At 41.3% G+C, this 19,237-nt stretch overlaps 2 long non-coding RNA genes across 2 annotated transcripts; one reads left to right on the top strand and one right to left on the bottom strand.

The window, feature by feature from the left end:
* Positions 1-10,663: 10,663 nt before the first annotated feature.
* LOC146767494 (uncharacterized) lies at positions 10,664-13,475 on the bottom strand. Its single transcript, XR_014954599.1, has 3 exons — positions 12,948-13,475; positions 12,500-12,613; positions 10,664-11,543 (listed from the first exon to the last, which is right to left on the bottom strand). It is a non-coding gene; the product is annotated as an uncharacterized LOC146767494 (long non-coding RNA).
* Positions 13,096-18,426, top strand: LOC146767493 (uncharacterized). The gene is made up of 3 exons (XR_014954598.1): positions 13,096-13,250; positions 14,165-14,285; positions 17,894-18,426. It is a non-coding gene; the product is annotated as an uncharacterized LOC146767493 (long non-coding RNA).
* The last annotated feature ends 811 nt before the right edge of the window (positions 18,427-19,237 follow it).

Here is a 19,237-nt window from a genome sequence, read left to right as displayed (position 1 = left end):
TGGGATGTGCAGAAGCTGTGAACAAACCAAGAGGATGAAGAAACTTGAGAACAAATTAACTTTTAAGGTGAAAAAACAATCTTTATGTGGCAGTTACTAGATTCAAAGAGAAGGGTGAGTATTAAAGAGGGAAAAGAGGTACTAAAAGGAAGATTCCTTGCAACAAATTAAGGTGTAATAACCCAAATATGATAATTGCCACTGTCCTGGTGGTTATAGCTATATTTTACATATTCAAACTCAGAGACTGCACAGCAAAAACCCCTTTGGATTTCTTATAAATCAACTCCCCTGTTTATTATAAACACAGCCCAGACTGGGAATCAGCAAGAGCAGTGATGAAAGAATTACTTCTGCTCCTCTGAGAAGGCTGGCAGCTTTCCCTTTGCTAATGTTTCCTCTTTGTGTCTCCCAAGAGCTCAGCCCTGTTTGCTGCAATCTTCATGGTGGGTGCTCAGTGCTATGTCTGAAATACCCCTGCCAGCCTGACACTGAGTAAATGCTAAAAATGCCTCAAAGGCCATTTTAAATGTGACAAAATGGTCTGTAACAAAATAGGTAAATGCAAAAACCTCATGGGATTTATACAAAAAGCTCCTCAAGAAGGGAAGGAAACTATTTGCTGTCTGTGTTCAGCTCTTCTGTTAAAACATCTTTTGCTTCAACACTTTTCATGGATACAATGCTAATACACTTTCTTCTGGAGAGATGTAGCTTTTCTTATATGAATGTCTATCACCTCAGGGATAAGACATTACTCAGGTCAAGAAACATTGCAGGAAAAAAGAGTGACATATAGAAGCAGTTTCAGACACTTTATTCTTTTCCGAGGCCTTGCAGAGGCTTGTGGAAGATCTTTCCACATGTCAATCATCTCCACAATCCCAGCTTCTGACTGAGAGGTGTAATACAATCTCTGGTAATGGTGGGAAATGGTAAAACAGATCAAAGGAAAAATCTTCTGTGGTTGAAAGTACTTCTGTCTATATAAACTGAACTATCATCTGCATGTGCTAACTTATGTATGAAATTTTATTCCATATTTGTAAGTACTGAGGGTTAACAACCATCTACATGGGATGACAGAACAGTCTCTTAAATCACTGTTTTCTCAGCAAGCAGCTTCTTGGGACTGGAAAGAATGAAGAAATAATGCATTAAGATCAAAAAAACCACCTGTTGGATAGATGGTTGCCAAAAACTTCATCTTCTGATAACTAACTTTTTCTCTCTCTACTGCAACAGAAGCAGAGTTGTTGAGCTTCCTTGAGGCACATTTTATGGCTAGGTTTTTTGGGTTTTTTTGTGACCATCATACACAATCTCTGTGTGCTGTCTGAACACCCTGCCAAGGCTGCCCTGGGGGGGAGTTTTACCTCGGTGTCATTGGAATTCCTTACCAGGGGCAGAGAAAATGTGTTACCAATGTGTGAGGATGTGCCACTCTCCCTACCACAGCGAGGAGCACCTTAGAGACACTTTTAGCACAGAAAACTTCACAGGAAGAGAATTTGGCAATCAACCTGGCAGCGTTCACTCCAGTGAAACCATTATTTCAATCAGCCACATAATGTCTTTTTTTTTTCCCAAAGTAGACACTGCAGGGTGTAGTCTGAGATGTCCAGATTTTAGTTCATAACTGTTCTGCTTTGTATTTCATTTGTTTCAGCTTTTCCATTTCTCTTAGCTCTGCCAGCTATTGGAAAGCTTTATTATTATTTTTACAGCTTTCCAAATGCATTGCAGGGCTATAACAAGCATTTTCAATGTCTTGAGGCAGTTCCCACCTGCCTGTTGCTAAACAGCTTTGAGTAATGTGGTTATTCAAAAAATAAATACATCTCTGTTCAATATATATAAATGTGATCCTCTCTGAAAGTGAGTTTAAATTCTATACCACATCTTTGGCTCAGAGGCTTTGGGGGATTTTTTTAATCCCTCTCTCTCAAGTCTTTCAGTCACAGCTGAACTTTCCAGGAATAAAACTTCCAAGAGTCTTCTACATGACACAACTGAATTCTGCAACAGAAATGACACAAACTTTTATCCACTTGTTGGAGTCAGATTATTTCAAGAAATAGGTTCTGCTCAAAGTTCCTCTGCTCTGTGCATTTCTGAAGCAGTCGTGGCTTTCATCACTTTACTTTTAAGAAGCCTTATATCTATTTCTCTGCATGCTGAACTACAGGCAGTGAGGACTTGTCAGTCTGAATTACTTTCATTCTCAGAGTCATTATCAGGAGGGGAGTAGAAGAAAACCTTGTTAAGAAATAACATCCTCTGCTTTCTCTGTGTAATCACATTTTTGTTTAAAAAAGAAAATTAAAGACACCTGCTTGGCAAGACTTGCTGAAATTAGTAAAAAAAGACAGAGAAAGCAAAATATCTTTAGAGGTTTTCTGCTGCACCCAACTGAATTTTGTGAGTGAAAGCCCTTCTTTTAATCACAAACACCTTAAAAAAAGACAATAAAATAGGTGCAGAACACATTCAATGTAAAGAAAGGTGTCCTAAAGAAAAGAAAATTCCGGATAGCTGACTGTCCTCTCATGTCACTGTGATGCAGCTGCTGCACACCACAGACCAAGCACCCTTCTCTGGGGAACTTTTAGGAAGTCTGACTGCAGCAGAGCCCTGCCAGCCACAAGAGATTGTGGTGTTGATAGGGAACAGCACCTTGTGCTCACCCTCCAGTGCAGGAACAATCCAAATGGGCACCTCAAGGACTCACAGAATCACTGAGGTTGGGAAAGACCTCTGAGATCACCAACCCCATACCACCACCATGCTCATCACTAAACCACATCCTCATGTACCATATTCTCATATTTGGGATTATTTTTCAACACTTTTGGGGGTGGTGACTCCAGCACTGCCCCAGGTATATTGTTCTAGTGCTTAACAACCCTTTCCATGAATAATTTTTTTTCTGTTGTCAATCTAAACCCCCCCCTCCTGATGCAACTTGAGGCAGTTTTCTCTTGTCCTGTCCCAAGGAGACTCTGGGCCTGAAGAAAAGTGGGTGAGCATTGTCCTGGAAGAGCAGTGGTGGCCTTGGTTTGGGTAGAGGGAAGGTGATGGGCAGCAATAAAAGGATGGAAAGTTGTGCAGGGGAAGTGAACGGGGCTTGGGTGGCTTGACTCAGCAGCTCCTCTGTTTTACAGCTCTGCCAACACAGCATCTAAAACCATTTTTCAGTGAAGGGCCAGTGAATTCATTTCCAACATATTTTTTTCTTTTAAATAACCTGCTTGGGGAAAGCAGGCACAGGTATCAGGAGACATTTCACAGAGATTTGGGATAGGCTTGTAGCTGCTGAGGAAGCTGATTTTACCTGCTAGAGGAGGGAAGATGCTGACAGAAGATTGTGCACGTGGGCATTTTGCATTTCTTAAGCAAATTTTATCTTTCAGCAAGAGTTGCTCAGGAAATCTTCTCCACAGGGTGATGATATCTGACAGAAAATTGTAGCTGATGATGGAGAAAATGCTATGTGCTTAACCAGAAAGGATTTATCCATCTGCTCCTCACTACTAAAAAATACCTGATTATAATGGGAAAGGTATAAAAATTGTCTTTAATTTTCAATTAAACAGTTCACTACACAAAGCACTACACAAGATTTTATTTGGGCTCCTGCTCAGCATGTTGGAACAAGATGATCTTTAAGGTTCCTTCCAATCCAAACCAGCCTGTGATTTTATGAACTCTTTTTTTCTTTTTACCAATATACAAACACTTGTTTTAAAAGTCACTAATTTTCAAAATATAAATAAAAAAGGACAATCTGATTCTTGAAGACAAAGTTCATCCATAACTCAATTAAAAACAACTTTTAATAACCCTTAATGACAAGAAAGGAATTGAAAAATAAAAACCATGAGGGTAATATGAAGGTCAACATGAAACTTCACATTGAAATGCTGCTGCAGTGTTTAGAGAAGAGTGAGCTGTGAAAATATATTGCTTTTGGCCCACAGTGTCAGACTAATCATGGGACAAGAATGATCCAGCAGAGGTTTTTAATGGAGCTCTGTGCATTGCTGGGATGGGGCTCTGGGAATTCAGTCTCTTCTGTGTGATTAATAAACACCGAGTTGATGGGCAGAAGGGACCAGCAGATCAATCACAGTGGCATCTTGCAGAACAAAGCTCATGAGACCTCACCCACTTGTCCTGCACTGCTTCCAGAAAAACATCCAGTCTTGATCCATGGAGAGCCAAAGATGGAAAATCTGCTGACTCCTTTGGGACCTTGTTTCACTCTTAAAAATCTCTGTCCTTCCAGCCACTGGATAACCCTAGATTAACTTCCCAGCTGTTGTTTCTCACTAATATTTTCCTTCTTGACCTAAAAAAACTGTTCTGCATTTGTGGTTTTCTCCCCACAGAAAAAGTAACGTTGTAATTAGTATCTAATAATAATTATAATTATTTATTGTTCTAAGTAATCTGATAATCAAGTTTTCTTCCTCATGTTTCTTTTTGATAAGAGTTTATCAGTGTATGGCACTTCTCACAACCCCCAAAAATTTTTGCAGCTCATTTCTTAATTTCTCCAGGATTGCCCTGGGAGATTTTGCATAATGTGGACACCAGCCCAGTAATGCCCCTAATGTATATATTAGATAGATGTTGACAAATTTTAGTTTCTTTTTTGAATGGTTTCTTCATCCTTCCAACATGCTCAGTGTTGTAATGAGTGTTACATTGCATATTTTACTATTTCCTTACTTTCTGAATGCATATGGCCAAATGTTGTGTCTGACATGCAAAAAACTAATAAAATTAAATAAACTACTGCATTATTTCAGTTCAGCTGGTAGTTTGAAGAAGTAATGCAGTGTATTGCATTGCACCTGTGCAGTTGCACCAGGCAATTTTTCTAAAGGAATTCAGTTCTGGTTCAGTCCTCTGCCTTCTACCTTGGCTGTTCAAGCTGAATTTACTGATCACATCATCTTGCTCAAGGAGAGGAGGCTGCTGTACTTTCTGATTTAGAGCTCACTCCTCACCCTGCAATCACACTTCTCACTCTAAGAGTCTGTCACACTGCTGGTGGCCTGAACCATTAAACCTTTTGTGCAAACTCACACCAGAGTTTAAATATTCCCTGGCTGTGAATGTGATTGATAACTCAGACATAGATGTCTGTCCTGGCTGAACTCCAGCCAGCAACCAAGAACCACACAGGCCCTTGGTTACCCCACCCCTGCTCCTCTCCCTGCTGCGATGGGGTGGAGAATCAGAAAAACAACCTAAACACCATAGGTTAAAATAGGAACAGTTTAATAGCTGAAATAATAATTAAAATTATAAGGGAAGGACGAGAAAGAGGAAAGGGAGGCAAAGGACAAGAGGAAGGAGGAAGGAGGAAGGAGGAAGGAGGAAGGAGAAGGAGAAGGAGAAGAGAAGGAGAAGGAGAAGGAGAAGGAGAAGGAGAAGGAGAAGGAGAAGGAGAAGGAGAAGGAGAAGGAGAAGGAGAAGGAGAAGGAGAAGGAGAAGGAGAAGGAGAAGGAGAAGGAGAAGGAGAAGGAGAAGGAGAAGGAGAAGGAGAAGGAGAAGGAGAAGGAGAAGGAGAAGGAGAAGGAGAAGGAGAAGGAGAAGGAGAAGGAGGAGAGAAAGAAGGAGAAGGAAAGGAAGAAGGAGAAGAAGGAAAAGAAGGAGAAGAAGGAGAAGAAGAAAGGAACAAAACCCAAGAGAAGAAATTGATTCCCAGTATAATTGTTCACCACCAGCCCTTCCCCCAGCAGTGACTGTCCCCTCCTGGTTGTCCTCCAGGTTAAATATTGGAAATTATATTCTGTGGATTGGAATATTCCCTAGGCCAATTTATTCAGCTGTCCTGGGCATGCTCCCTCCCAGAACATGAAAAACCAAAAAGTCCTTGATGTAGACTAAGCACGACTTCGTAACAACTAAAACATCAGTGTGTTATCAACATTATTCCTGTACTGAATTCACTACACAGCACTGTGCCAGCTACTGGGAAGAAAATTATCTCTGTCCCAGCCATAATCAGGACAATGTCCCCCAGAGTCTCTTTCTTGGCCTGCTCTGTCTCCCAGAAATGGTCTCACTTGTCGTAAGAAATGCGCTGTTCTCACTTTTGCTTTGTCATCATCTGGCTGAAAAATATGAGTAATATTTTATACAGATGCATTCTCTCTGTCTGCATTTTGTGAAGATGAGGCAATCTGAATCCGATTCCTTCCCCTCTGCAATTTTCTCATGGGATTCATCAAATCCCATTGTGTTCTCTCTGAAGACACTTCGCTCTTGAGCACTGAGAGTCAATGCCAAAAAAGGTGACAGTCAGGGGAAGATCAGAGAGAGCAACACTGACAGGTTTGGTAACTGGCTGTAGAGAGGAAAAAATGAAGTAAAGAAGTTTTTCAAAATATGCGATAAACATTTTATTTATTAAAAAGATATTATAAAGTGTGTATTTGTGATACATGCACAGTAATCAGAGAGGAGATGTTGCTACTTGCATCAAAACCCTCCCAAGGATTTATAAGAATCCCAGAGTTACAGAATGGTTTGGGTGGGAAAGGACATAGAGATGATCTCATTCCACTCCCGTCCATGGCAAGGACACCTTCCACTATCCCAGGGTGCTCCAAGACCCATCCAACCCGGTCTTGGACACTTCCAGGGATACAAGGGCAGCCACAGCTTCTGTGGGCCACAGTTTTTCTGTGCCAGTACCTCCCCACCCTCACAGGGAAGAATTTATTCCATGTATGTAAGGTGAATTTCCCTTCTTTCAGTTTGCAAGTAGCATTTTATTATTTTATTCCTACTTGCAAGTAGGATTTTATTTCCTTAATAAAAGCACTCCTATTATATGGTAACAATGAAGAAAAACCTACCACATATTCCTTTTTGTATTTATGATTGGATTTTCTTTCTTGTTGAGAGGTTTTCATGGCAAAGATTTCCAAAGCCATGTAACCACCTAAATCTGTGGTACTCTGAAGTTGCACCATCTGTTTTTTTTTCCAGTGTGATCTTGATGTGCTCAATGCAAGCATTTCTGATACTGAGCTCTACATATTTACTTTGGTCACATCTCTAGAGTTATTTACCCTTCTTGTTTTCTCACCCTTTTTACCCTAAAGGCCCCATTACTCAAACAATTGCTTTCACCAAACCATTCATGCACATGACACTGGGTCATGTGTCTGTGTTAGACAAAATAAAAGCTTTTGGCATCAAGCCCCTGCCCAAAAGAATTCCTTGTATCTGCATCTTGTTACAGGCTGCATCCCATCCAAATGCCAGGGTCAGCTCACAATTTTATAATAATTTTGATCAAACACAATGGAATATGGTTATTTTGCAGATTTTTTTTTCTGTTAATCTGGAGGAAAAAAATGTTCTTTGGAGGTTTACTGGTCATGGAAACTTACAGGGTTGCTCACCCACATGAACAAACCAAAAAATTGTTTACCAAGAGCTGTTGAATCCATCATATTTTGTGCACATTGTTGGGTTTCCAAATAAAAAATAACTCTATTTTTCTGAATCACAGTACTGTTAAAGCAATTGAAAGACATGGAACTAAAGATAAAGGTGATTTAAACCAAAATAAAAATCCAAATTTATACTACCTAATGGATATTTAAGACAGGTTAATTTAAAACCTGAATAGATTAAAATGTCTTTCTGCAAATTGTTTAAATCCCTGGTGGGGCAAAGATAACCCAGCTGGACTTGGTATTTTTTGTGTTCAAGGGGTATTTGCTCAGTATCTTGGATGGTTAATGAGGTCAGACCAATACGTTTGTTGGTCAGAAGCAGTCACTTTGTCAAAGAATTATTTGGGAACTCAGAAATTCTCAACCTTAGGTCTTATTCTGTCCTAATAAGAATGATATTTAGAGGAGATTTGTTGAAGTAATTAGGCATCCCACAGGTGCAGATTTTTATTAGTTGGGCCATGGTTGGCTTTTACTGCAAAGCTCAGCTTTGGGCTTCCAGGTTCAAATGGGAGTTCAGAGCCAGGTTTGTTCCTGAGGCTCTTGGACGAGAAACGAGCTGTGAAGGACAGCAATGGCAAGGGAAGCCTGCCTCACAAAAAACCATGGAATATCCTGACTTCCACAAGGATAGTCAAGTCCAACTCCTGCACTGGGCAGCTCCAAGAGTCTAGGAGGACGGAGCGATGCTTTCTCTCAGAAAGGAGACAAGCATATTCATTATTCAGGAAGATGCTGTTTAGTCTCAGGATACTTCACATTATGGCCAAATTGAATCCATTTATCAGTTTAAAGTCTTGCAGTTCATCATCTAGAACAATTAAATCTCTTAACTGGGGTGTAGGATGGTCACAGAAAGAAGGACTGAAAGAGATTAGCTGAGACAGCAGGAACATCTTCAGCCTCAAAGGTTTCTCAGAGCAGACAGAATGGGTTTACACAAAGTTGTGCTTGTCCTGAAGCAGGAGGATGGACAAATTTACCTTACAAGGTCCCCTCAAGCCCTCTCAACTCTACTTTAATATTTCCTGTACATAAAATAGGAATGGATTAATTCAAATATAATAATGACAGGGTCTGAGGTGGGAGCTGAGAACCACAGGTCTGCCAGGATTGTTGCAAGGCTGCTTTCTTTTCCTGCCCAGCATTGTGGGGTGAAAGCATTTATCCAGGCTATTAGACAAGAAGTTCTTTTCATGTTCCATATCTTGGTGGCAAATTTAATTTCCTGAAGTTTGTAGAAACATGCACTGAAACTAAAGACCAACCAGAAGTACATCTTCTTTCTCTACCCTAAAGGTTATGGGGCAACATGAGAAAAAGGCATGTTAACCAAAAAGTGTCTGGTCACAGTGAGAATAAATATTTAGCCACTTTCCAGCATTTGATTCTCTCTGTGCTTGAATTAATTCTTTATTAATTCTGATATAATGTAATTCTCCGTTCAGGGTCACATTTACAAACCCCTAAGAGCTGGTTTCAGCTGCAGCACACATTTGTCCTGTCCGGGTCAATCTCTTTTCCAATTATCACCCTCTAGATCCCTTTGCAAACAAAATCAGTGCATGCAGCTGGCTGTGAGACTTTTGGGAACAACAAACAGAATGAGGTCTTGATGAAAAGGTCAGTCCTGATCCATACCTGACATCTCTCTCACTCTGTTCTGAAGCTGCTGTGAAGGGTTTCAACCTAATTCAGATCTGTGTGTGAAGTCTGACCCTTTATTTTGAGTGATATGGGATGGCAGGTAAAGAAAGGGGAAAAAATTAAAATCTTACCTATTTTTAAGGTTATTTGCAAACAGGCTGAATTTTTATTATTTTTTAAAGAATGAATCTCAGCAGATTGATAGAAATAAATTTAAATCTTTTTAATTCCACATAGATCTAGGCCTTTTTTCTCTATTGCTGATATCCAGACATCTGAGAGCTTTTAGTAGGATATCCTCTCATCCTTGGAAGAGCTCAAGGCCAGATTGGACAGAACAGGAGCAACCTGGTCTAGTGGAAGCTGTCCCTGCCCATGGCAGGGAGTTGGAACAAGATGGTCTTTAAGGTCCCTTCCAACCCAAACCATTCTGTGATTCTATATTTGGAAGGAAAAACACACACACACACAAAAAAAAACCCAAAACAAAACCAAAAACAACAAAAAACCAACCAAACAAAAACACCCACCAAAAAAAAAAAACAAAAAAAACCAAAAAACAAACCCCAGAGATTAAATGGACTAAAGATGCCTAAGGAACTTTCCCTGAGAAAATATCTCTGACAATTTTATTTCAAGTGCAACAAATATCTTAAGCTACTGAAAAGCTTTTGTTTTCAGGACTCCCTTGTGTCTTCCTTATGATAACTCATATTTTTCTGCCTGAGAGACAACACAAGGACAATAAAATACATATGATCCTTGCTCTCCAGAATAACTCAGTGAAAATTTTTAGGGTGATGTATGCTGTTTTTCAAGAATGGGATATAGGAAATATGAAATGAGGCATGAAGATAAGCAATAATTTTTAATCACAGACACTGCTTAATGGAATATACCATTGAAAACAAACAAAATGATAGGGTGGAAGATTTGTAGTTGTGGATCCAAGCCCAGTGATTTGAGTTTTGATTATTCTGGAATTTTTTTTATTCCAACATAGAAGGATTGAGCACTGATAAAATGTTTCATGGACACATGGGAACATAACCAAATGGAGGGTTTTGATGAGATTTATCTCTGTTCCATTTAACCATCTGTTTTTATCGAAATCTTAGCAGTTGTGGACCTGAGCGACTCTACTCCAAGTGTGTAATGATCTTACACAGGACTGGCAAAATCACAGAATCCCAGAAATGTTTGGGTTGGAAGGGACCTCAAAGATCATCCAATTCCACCCCTGCCATGGGCAGGGACATCTTCCACTGTCCCAGGTTGCTCCAAGCCCCAATGTCCAACCTGGCCTTGGACACCTCCAGGCCAGGGGCAGCCACAGCTTCTCTGGGCACCCTGTGCCAGGGCCTCACCATCTTCATGGAGAAAAATTCCTTCCCTATATCCCATCTAACCCTGCCATCTGCAAGTCTGAAGCCATTCCCTTTTTCATATCTCTTGTCCCAAGTCCCTCTCCAGCTCTTCTGGAGCCCCTTTAAGCCCTGGAAGAGACTGTGAGGTGTCTTTGGAGCCTTCTCCAGGTGAACACCCCCAGCCTGGCTGTAGAGCAGAGGGGCTCCAGCCCTTGGAGCATCTCCATGGCCTCCTCTGGACTCACTCCAGCAGCTCCACACCCTCCTGCTGTTGGGGATCTGCAGCTCTGCAGGTATCACAGCCCATCATTCCCCCTGACTGAACCATTGCAGCTCTTTCCACACCAGTCTTGGATGCTCACCATGTACTGGAGTGTGGCTCCACACACATTTAGGACCTGATTAAGTGTCCTTTCCCCTAGAGGTCTATTCTGAAGCTCTTGGAAATGAGGAAAGCACTGCCAGTTCTCACTTTCTGTTTTTGTACCGGGGTGCTGACTCTACTCCCCAGTGACCCTAGAAGGGCCAAAGGCCAGAAGTCACCAGTTTCCCTGCTGAGCTCAGATCTCGAGGCATCTAAAGAGAAAAATCCAGAGAGCTTATCACATCTCTCACTGAAGATTTATTAATTGCAGAAATGTATGCCCTATTCAAGAATTCTGACTTGGCTTTCGCCACCGCAGACACTCATGAGCTGTGCTGGTGGAAGGGGAGGCACTGTTAGCCTAGGAAAGGCTGCAGTTGTGAGCACCAGGGCAAAGATACCAGCCAAACGTTCGGCAGATATCATATGGAAAATCTCTTAACTGGTGTTTATTGAAAGGCTTTAGCTGGGATTATCACTGAGCTCAGTCCATTCCTGCATGAGCTGAAGGACAGGATCTCATGAGCACTGGCCATAACAAATGCACATTGTTCATCCTTGGACTCAGAGATGGATGGGAACTGCTCACTAAGCAATGATTCACTCCTCTGAGGGTTCTTAAATGCTAAAATGTCCACATTTGAATCCACTTCCTGCAAGAACAGCTTCAATTACCGGTATCTGAGGGAAGAAAAAGTAAACAGCTTAAGATCCCTCAAAAATCTATTGCTTTTCTTTCCCTGCATTGCAAAAACAAGTGTTAAAGCACAGGGTGAAGACACTGAAACGTGTTTTCAGTAACACCAGGGAGGGTAAAGCCAGGCAGGGACAAGGTCACTTTGAGATGTTAATGAGCTGTTTGTTTGACCCTGTCTGTGACCCAGAGCAAGTTTGTGTATTTCATTTATTTCATCTCTTACTTGCTTTCACAATTCCACAATGCCAACCAGCCTCTATGGGAATACTGAGCTCTCTCCTGATATTAATTGCTGTGCAGTGTGCAAGATTCAACACAAGAAATATGTGTTTCCATGCATGTGCACAGCAGGTGGGATAGGGAGCATCCTCTCTTTTCCCAGAATCATGGAATGGTTTGGGTTGGAAGGAACCTTAAAGACCATCCTGTCCCCACCCCTGCCATGGGGCACCTTTCACTGGACCTGGTTGCTCCAAGCCCCATCATGATTTAGTTCATATTTCTGAGGTAAATTATGTCTGACTGATGGATTAAGAGGCAGGAATTTGCCTTCTTCTGGGTCTGTCCATGTACAAATGAGCCATAACCACCATCCTCCCTGTTGCCTTCAATTTTTTTGCCTAAAAAAACTGGAGTCAGGACCACAAGCAGTTTTAAAGCTGTGCATATCTCCTTTAACTATCCAGGAGTCATGGGAGGCTACACTTAATGAGAACCTTATTGTACAACTGGCTTCTCTCTGGACAGGGAAGAGAAGAAGAGTGAGGTTGGGGACACACAGCAGCCTGGCAAGTGGCAGTGCACAGTGAGGGACAGGAGTGGGCATTTTCCCTGCTGGGATGGAGAGGGGAGATGTACTCCTCTAATCCTCCTCGGAAAACCCACAAGTCTCAAATCTTATGACACTGCCCAAACTTGGAGAGTGTTGGACATTAAATACCTTTGACAATTTGCGTGAAAACTGGGGTGAAATGCTGCCATATCCATGCTGTTGGTTTGGATTATTTTACAGCTTTGCAGTCTCTGGCTCGGGGCATAGTCCCACTGTGCTGAGCTGTAAAAAGTACAAAATGAAAAGATTCTCTTCTTTCCCAGACTAACCACATGCCAATAAACAGCAGGCAAGTCAAGAAGGAGAGAACACCACCAGGGGATTGCTCAGCATGTGAGGGAGACAAACAGCTCATTTCATATAACAGTAAAGGGGAAAAGGCACAAACACAAAGTCACATACTCAGATGAACTTCCCCAAGTCCAGCAAAGTGTGCGAGGGGAAAATTCTGCAGATGTGACAATCTACAACCTTCACACTTTGTAATAGCCAAGACATGAAATCAGGAGAGCTGTAGCTCTCTAGAAGAGATAACAAAATAATTCAGAAAGATTACCTGAAAGCACCACAAGTTTCACATCTGACCTGGATTGACACCAAAGTCCAGATAAAAGCCCACAGGTTTTGTCACCTGTAACTATTTACAGCATTTCCAGGTAATGGAAACAGCTGTAAAAGAGTCAACAGGGCACAAGGATCATCAGGGACTCACCCCCAGGTGTTTTGCCTTCCTTTATCCAGTCTGATGGGGCTGACAGCTGAGCTACCTCATTTAAAGGTGCTTGACTGGTGGTTTAAAGCCTCTTTTGTCAGCTCCCCACGTGCTGCTTCCAGGGACTGCTGAGCTGAGTTGCCTCAGGTAATAAATAGAAATTTCTAAGGGATTAGGGTGAAAAAATTTGCTGAAGGGTTCTAAAGGGAAGCTTAGTGATTGTGAGTTAAATGTGTGTAACTGTTTGGGCATAGGCAGAGAAAGCAAGAGGTAACTGAGTGAGGTTCTTTAGTATTTTGGGTGCCTTCAATTCTGTATCAAATGAGGCACGTGATAGTCTTAACAGTCAGTTATCTAAACCCAATATTAAATACAAACCAAAAGGGCTCTGAGGTGTGGGGTATTGGGAAAATGGAAATAAGGAGATTCTGTTTTGAAAATGATGCTATAAATCACTTAGCTGAAAAATTAACCCAAAAAGGATTAAACCTAACAAGCACCAAGGGAAGCAAACAAGCCCACTGCTTGCTGTTGGGAATTGTTTGCTTGGTGTAATGTGTCTTTCAGGTCAGCAGGTCTGCATAGGTAATTACAGGGAACTGTCTCGTTAGCAGTATACCTCTCCTGCACAGAACCTTAAACTGAAAAAAAAAAAGTGAAATATGGGGGGGGTTGAAAGAAAGGAATGTAGAATAAGGACATCCTTCATTAAAACTCAAGGCCATGAGGCTAATCTGCCTACAGCACATCCTTTTCCTATAGCAGAGGAAAGAATCACATCTGGGTGAATCTGTTCTTCCCAGACTGAGTGGCCAGGTGTACATTTTACAGCTGGTCTAAAGTAGGTTAGAAAATGCCATAGTTAATTTTTTAAATTTTAATTGATGTAATAGGAAGATGCAACCTCTACTTGGAAATGGGTCTTTTCACATCACAGGCTTGTTGGTGGGTCACTCTTTCACCTATGTAAAACTTTATGGTCCCTGAGCAGAAGAGTCTCTAAAGTATGAGTAAGGAAACATGGGGTTCGTGACATTTGCGGTTTCTTTTTTTAAATAAAGGAGAGTGCTTTATGAAGGGATCAAAGGTGCAAAAAGAGAGAACTGCAGGTGGCTGTGTTTATGGAGATGGCTGCTTCTTAACCTGCTGCAAATTCCTGGGTGCCTGATGGAGCACAATGAGGTAAGAAACATTTTTGGATTTAACCAGAAGGAGTTAAACTGCTCACCAGGAATGACCTGGGCTAAACAAGACTCAAGAACTTTTATTAGTTTCTGAAACTAGAACTGCTGGATCCAGATGCATGTTGCTCATTTGTCCTGAGGTAAGAGCTTCAAGTTGTGCCAGGGCAGGTTTAGGTTGGATATTAGGGAAAAGTTCTTAATGGAAAGGGCTGACTGCTGGGGCAGTGGTGGAATTACCATTTCTGGAAGGATTTAAAAGCTGTGTGAGTGTGGCACTTGGGGATGTGATTTAGTATCCTTGGCAGAGCTGGGTTAAGAGTTGGACTTGCTATTCCTGAAGATCTTTTCCATGCTTAAAGATTTTGTGGTTCTATGACTCTGTGCTCCACAAACCTTTGACATTCAAAGCTTCAAAATTAAATAATACTAAGCAAAAGGAATTAGTTCGAAGGTATATTCCTCACACAAGCACTTCCACTTGTGTCCTTAGGGAAAAAGCCTCCTCCCAAGCCTCTAATCACATCTTTGATGTGTCAGGGTGAGTCTTGTAAACACATGAAAATTCACTTTGCTGAATTGCTCAGGAAGGTGTTGCTCCCAGGCTCTCTGTTTGTCTCCAAGTGCTTTGCAAACATCAGATGATTCTGAAAGGCCTCAGGGTAACTTCTCTGGGCTGGAAAGATGCATTTGGAATGCATGGTGGTTTCCTGAGTGAATGGATTTGTGCAGCAGGTGTCAGCACAGTACAATATTTCATTCCTCCTGGGATCAAGTCTCAATAATTCAGTTCTGGCTACTCAGCTGTTAAATCGCTTCCTGAGATGTGTGTAATGCAGTCTGCCCCTTTTTGGTGTAATTTCTTTCATTAGTGCTCAGTTGTGTTTTTCTCTGTTTGCTGAGATGGTTCCTTGCCTTATTAGGCTGTGCAACCGCTTGATATTTTTTTCCATCATTTGCCTTATTTAATGTTGCAGTAAAAAGACTGAAAAGAAATTAATGTTGTGCCATATAATTCATGATAAATGTCTCAAAGACATTTAGGAATGTGACTCAGCTCTTAGATGACATTTTAGTTATCAGTGTTCTAATCCTTGCAGCTTTAGGCCCAGATTTCAAGGCATTTAGGCAACTGATCTGTAGTAAATTAAAAAATAAGAAGAGAGAGATCCTAGATAAACTATCTCTGATTCAGATTTTCATGTGTGAGCTCAGATTGTGCTGAATGGTAAAGCCAGACTTGCCTCTACCCCTTTGAGAAGATAACCAGGCAGGAGGAGAAGGAAGAGGAGAGAGACCATGTGGAAAACAGAAGATATAGCATCAAATATCTTCTCTGAACAACTCTGGAAGATGGCTTTTTAATCTCTGAAAAGAGCTATGAGTCTCAGACCTTCCTGCAAACACATCTTAAAATCTTCACCTGAAGTATTTCCATTTTGGATAAATAAATACTCATTGGAAAAAGTGTTTGACCTTGTGCCCTTGCCAAGATATTGGGAAAATATAATGGCCAAACAGTAACTCATCTTCTGGCTTGTTGGTTCTTAGGTGTGTTGGAAATAGAATTATTTGCAAGAAGCAAATAAAAAAAAAAAGTGAGGCAAAGCCAGATAAGGGCTCTGTGTAAAGGGCTAATCCCAGATTTCCTCTTGATTACTTTTGGAAAACTCCAGAAGATAAATCTTCCCAGGTAACTTGGGATGTCACTGAAGTTTTGTGGAGCAGTTGGATGATTGTGTTTGTGCTCACTGGCAGATGGAAAATGAGGTACTGCAGGAATATAAATTACAATGGAGTCATGTAGGTGGGGAAAAAAGTGGGATTTGGGAGTTTTGGCTGCACCTGACCACCAGGCTTCAGCATCTAAAGGAGCTGCTGATTCTCTTCCCCTTTGCTCTTTCCACTCACATCAGGTGCAGTTTTTGTGGTGTTTGCATCAATGCCTTGGACCTGACGTTGGGATGCTCCTGCCTCTGAGCTGGTGACCCAAAGAATGATTTTCTGCATGCTACCTGAGCAGATTTTGTTAATGTTCAGCCGTGTTGTTCCCATTACAAAGAGAATTTGATGTTGCCTTGGGCTTTTCTTCTGTTGGAAGGCTGCTGTTTGCAGGGGTCACCTGCACGGTGCAGCTTCTCTCTGCCCAGGAGAAAATTCCTCTCCTTTCCTTGGGTCCTGGTGACCACATCCAGAACTGTTCCCCTAAACCCCCAAATTGTTGCACTGACAGGCTGGAAAATGAGGAAAGCAGGAGTAACTTGATCTTTTTGAAGTCTCTTCCAAGTTCAATCGGGAAGGAGCTAGAGCAGTTCTCTTTGCTATGTTCATGGCTAAATGAATTTATTAAGTTACCTTTTTTGATTAGCTAGAAAAACAGTTTGGAACTGACCAGATCCGAAATTCATTAAGCCACAGGGTGTGTTTTTATAGCTGTTAGTGAAATTTGGTTAAGAATTGAATGCAAAATTCAAGCATTTGCAAGGAGTGTAATTGAATAGGGTGAAAGAAATTGATGTTTAAAATTGATGTAAAACATTTATTTTGACATTTTGCAATGTTGTTTCTTGCAAATTTATCTCTCAAAGAGGTTATAAAACATTTGCCGGTGTTGTCTTAAAACTTGAAGCAATTTTTGGTTGGTAGAAATGGTCTGGTAAATTTTGGCTGAAGTTTGGAGCAGAGTTATGGGGAAATTGATGAGTTGTTTTTTTTTTTAATTTTCATTCCTCTGTGAACACTACTTTTTTTTTTCATATAATGACAAGGGAATGAGATGCTGCATATTCTTTGGAGATGATTTCTTTAAAAACATTGTTCATTTATGGGATCCTGTGTAAGGGGCTGGGAAATTATACAAGTGCTTTCCCACAAGCTACCTCCAGATACTCCCACAAATAATCCTAAATGTTCTTAGATCAGTTGAATGTAGGACAATATCCTAAAAGGTTCCCTTATTACAGAATTCACTAGATTTTTTTTTTTTTTTGCTGTCCCTTTCAGCCCTTCCCAGCACCCACTTATTCATCTGTCCTGTATACAAATCTGCTTAGACTGCAGGATTTAAGCAGCAGGGGATTTCTTTTTGTGTTTCTCTACCAATCACTACAGACGGGCTTTGATCCCTTTCTGTGGCTTCTAAGATTCCCCCAAACAACTGTGTAAATAAAAAGATGATCATACAATGAGCAAAAGAATGAGAATGCTCATGAAAGCATATTCAAATCAAGAGAACTGGTCAAGTGGTTCTCTTGCCAACCTCTTCTGGACCCAGAAAATCCCAAATATTCAGACCATAGAAATTACAGGAATATCCTGGCTTGCTGTGGCCTATTTTCTAGGAAAGCAGGCAGCTGTGGGTGTGATCTTGTCCACAAATGCACCAAACGGGTTTCTTGTGCTAGCACATAAGTTTCCCAGCTTTAAAAATAAATATTTATTAAGGCTGTTTTGCTAACAAGTTGCTGTATTTCTAGCAGGTTGTATGTGTGTTTTATCTCAAGGATTTCAAAATGCTGTTAGCCCTGTCAGGACCTTTTACAGTGTGGTTGCACAGCTCCAACACTCTGGTTTGTAAATTATAAATTACATCAATTGTTGTTCCCACAGGTGCAGACATTGCAGTCTGATTTTCCTGAAAGGAAGAGTGAGCACTGAAAGGAGCTGGCATCTGGCTTTGAGCATCCTTGGTCTCCCTCTTCTGGCTCAGCTGGAAGGAGCTGCTCCATCCAGGATGTGCTGCAGCTCAGCATCCCCTCCTGCCAGGGGCTGAAGGGATATTGGTGAGGAGAACAGGTCAAAAAGATTTTTTCCAGCATGTGGCTGCAAGTAGCACCACAGAGAACACAGCAGTGGGAATTTGCAGTCAAGCTCTCCACCCTTCTCTCATTTTTTTTAGTGCATCAGCTACAAACTTTGAGAAAATCATCAATATCTCTTCACTACACACGTGGAGTGAGGGGAAGGGATAAAGGAGCTTTGGAAATATGAGTGAGGAAATATACTCAGGTTGTGACTCAAGATGTTTTGTTACTGCTGAGCTCTGGCTCCTGTGTTTTACCTGCTGGATGGTATTAAGGGTTTAGAAATTCTAAAACTTAGTGACTAAGTTAAAATACCATTAAAATATCCACAAATATGGACGTTTTGTGCATTTTTTTACTGGTGCAAGTTTTGTCTCAACAGAACCAGGGCAGTGACTGTGGGAACTCAAAATGTCTCTCAGACATTTTTAGAGGTTCCAGGCCTTGGTCAGAAGCATTTTAGACCCCGGCAGGCAGCTGAAAAAATAGCTGTGATTTTGAGTTTGAGCCATGGAATGAATTACCAACTTTGGAGGTGGAACAAGCAGTCACAAAAGGTTAAATAGTATAGTAAAAGTAATTGCAAAGTAGAGGGGAAATTTTTTTAGTATTGTACAGGGGGGTTTTAGCACATGTACAGGGGGGGTTTTACTTTGTACGTGGGAGTCAGAAGTTCTAAGATGGAGGAAAGTGGGCTGATCCTGTTCTTCCTCCTTCCTTTTCCTTGCCTCCATGTTCTTGGTGATGTTGGCACTCACAGATTGGTTTAGAGTAGAAAAGCACTTTGTAATATAGGTAGTAGGTATTGGGGGAAAACTATAAACATGTAATACATAATATATCATATAAAAGATAGCAGCAGCCCTGGGTGGGGGGAGAGAAGAAGACACAGACAGAGAGGATGTCAGGGTGTGTGTGTTCCTCTTCCCAGGCCACTGATCAAACAGCCATAGCCCGAGAAGACAATCTTTTAGATAACCAACAATAAACTGCCTTGAGACCGAACAGCTAAAGCCTGCGCAGTTTTTCTTTGGAAGCACGGGTTGGAGGAGGAATTTCACCACCACATGAGAACCCAGAATAAGGCCGGGGCTCCCACAAGTGACTGTTTCCTGTGCTGGGCATTGCAGAGGTACCTCAAATCTTGGGG

Source organism: Lonchura striata, chromosome 4 (assembly GCF_050655825.1).
Source record: "Lonchura striata isolate lonStrDom1 chromosome 4, ASM5065582v1, whole genome shotgun sequence".
Lineage (NCBI taxonomy): Eukaryota > Metazoa > Chordata > Aves > Passeriformes > Estrildidae > Lonchura > Lonchura striata.
The sequence above is the reverse complement of the archived record's forward strand: the minus strand, read 5'-3'. Positions and strand labels throughout refer to the sequence as shown.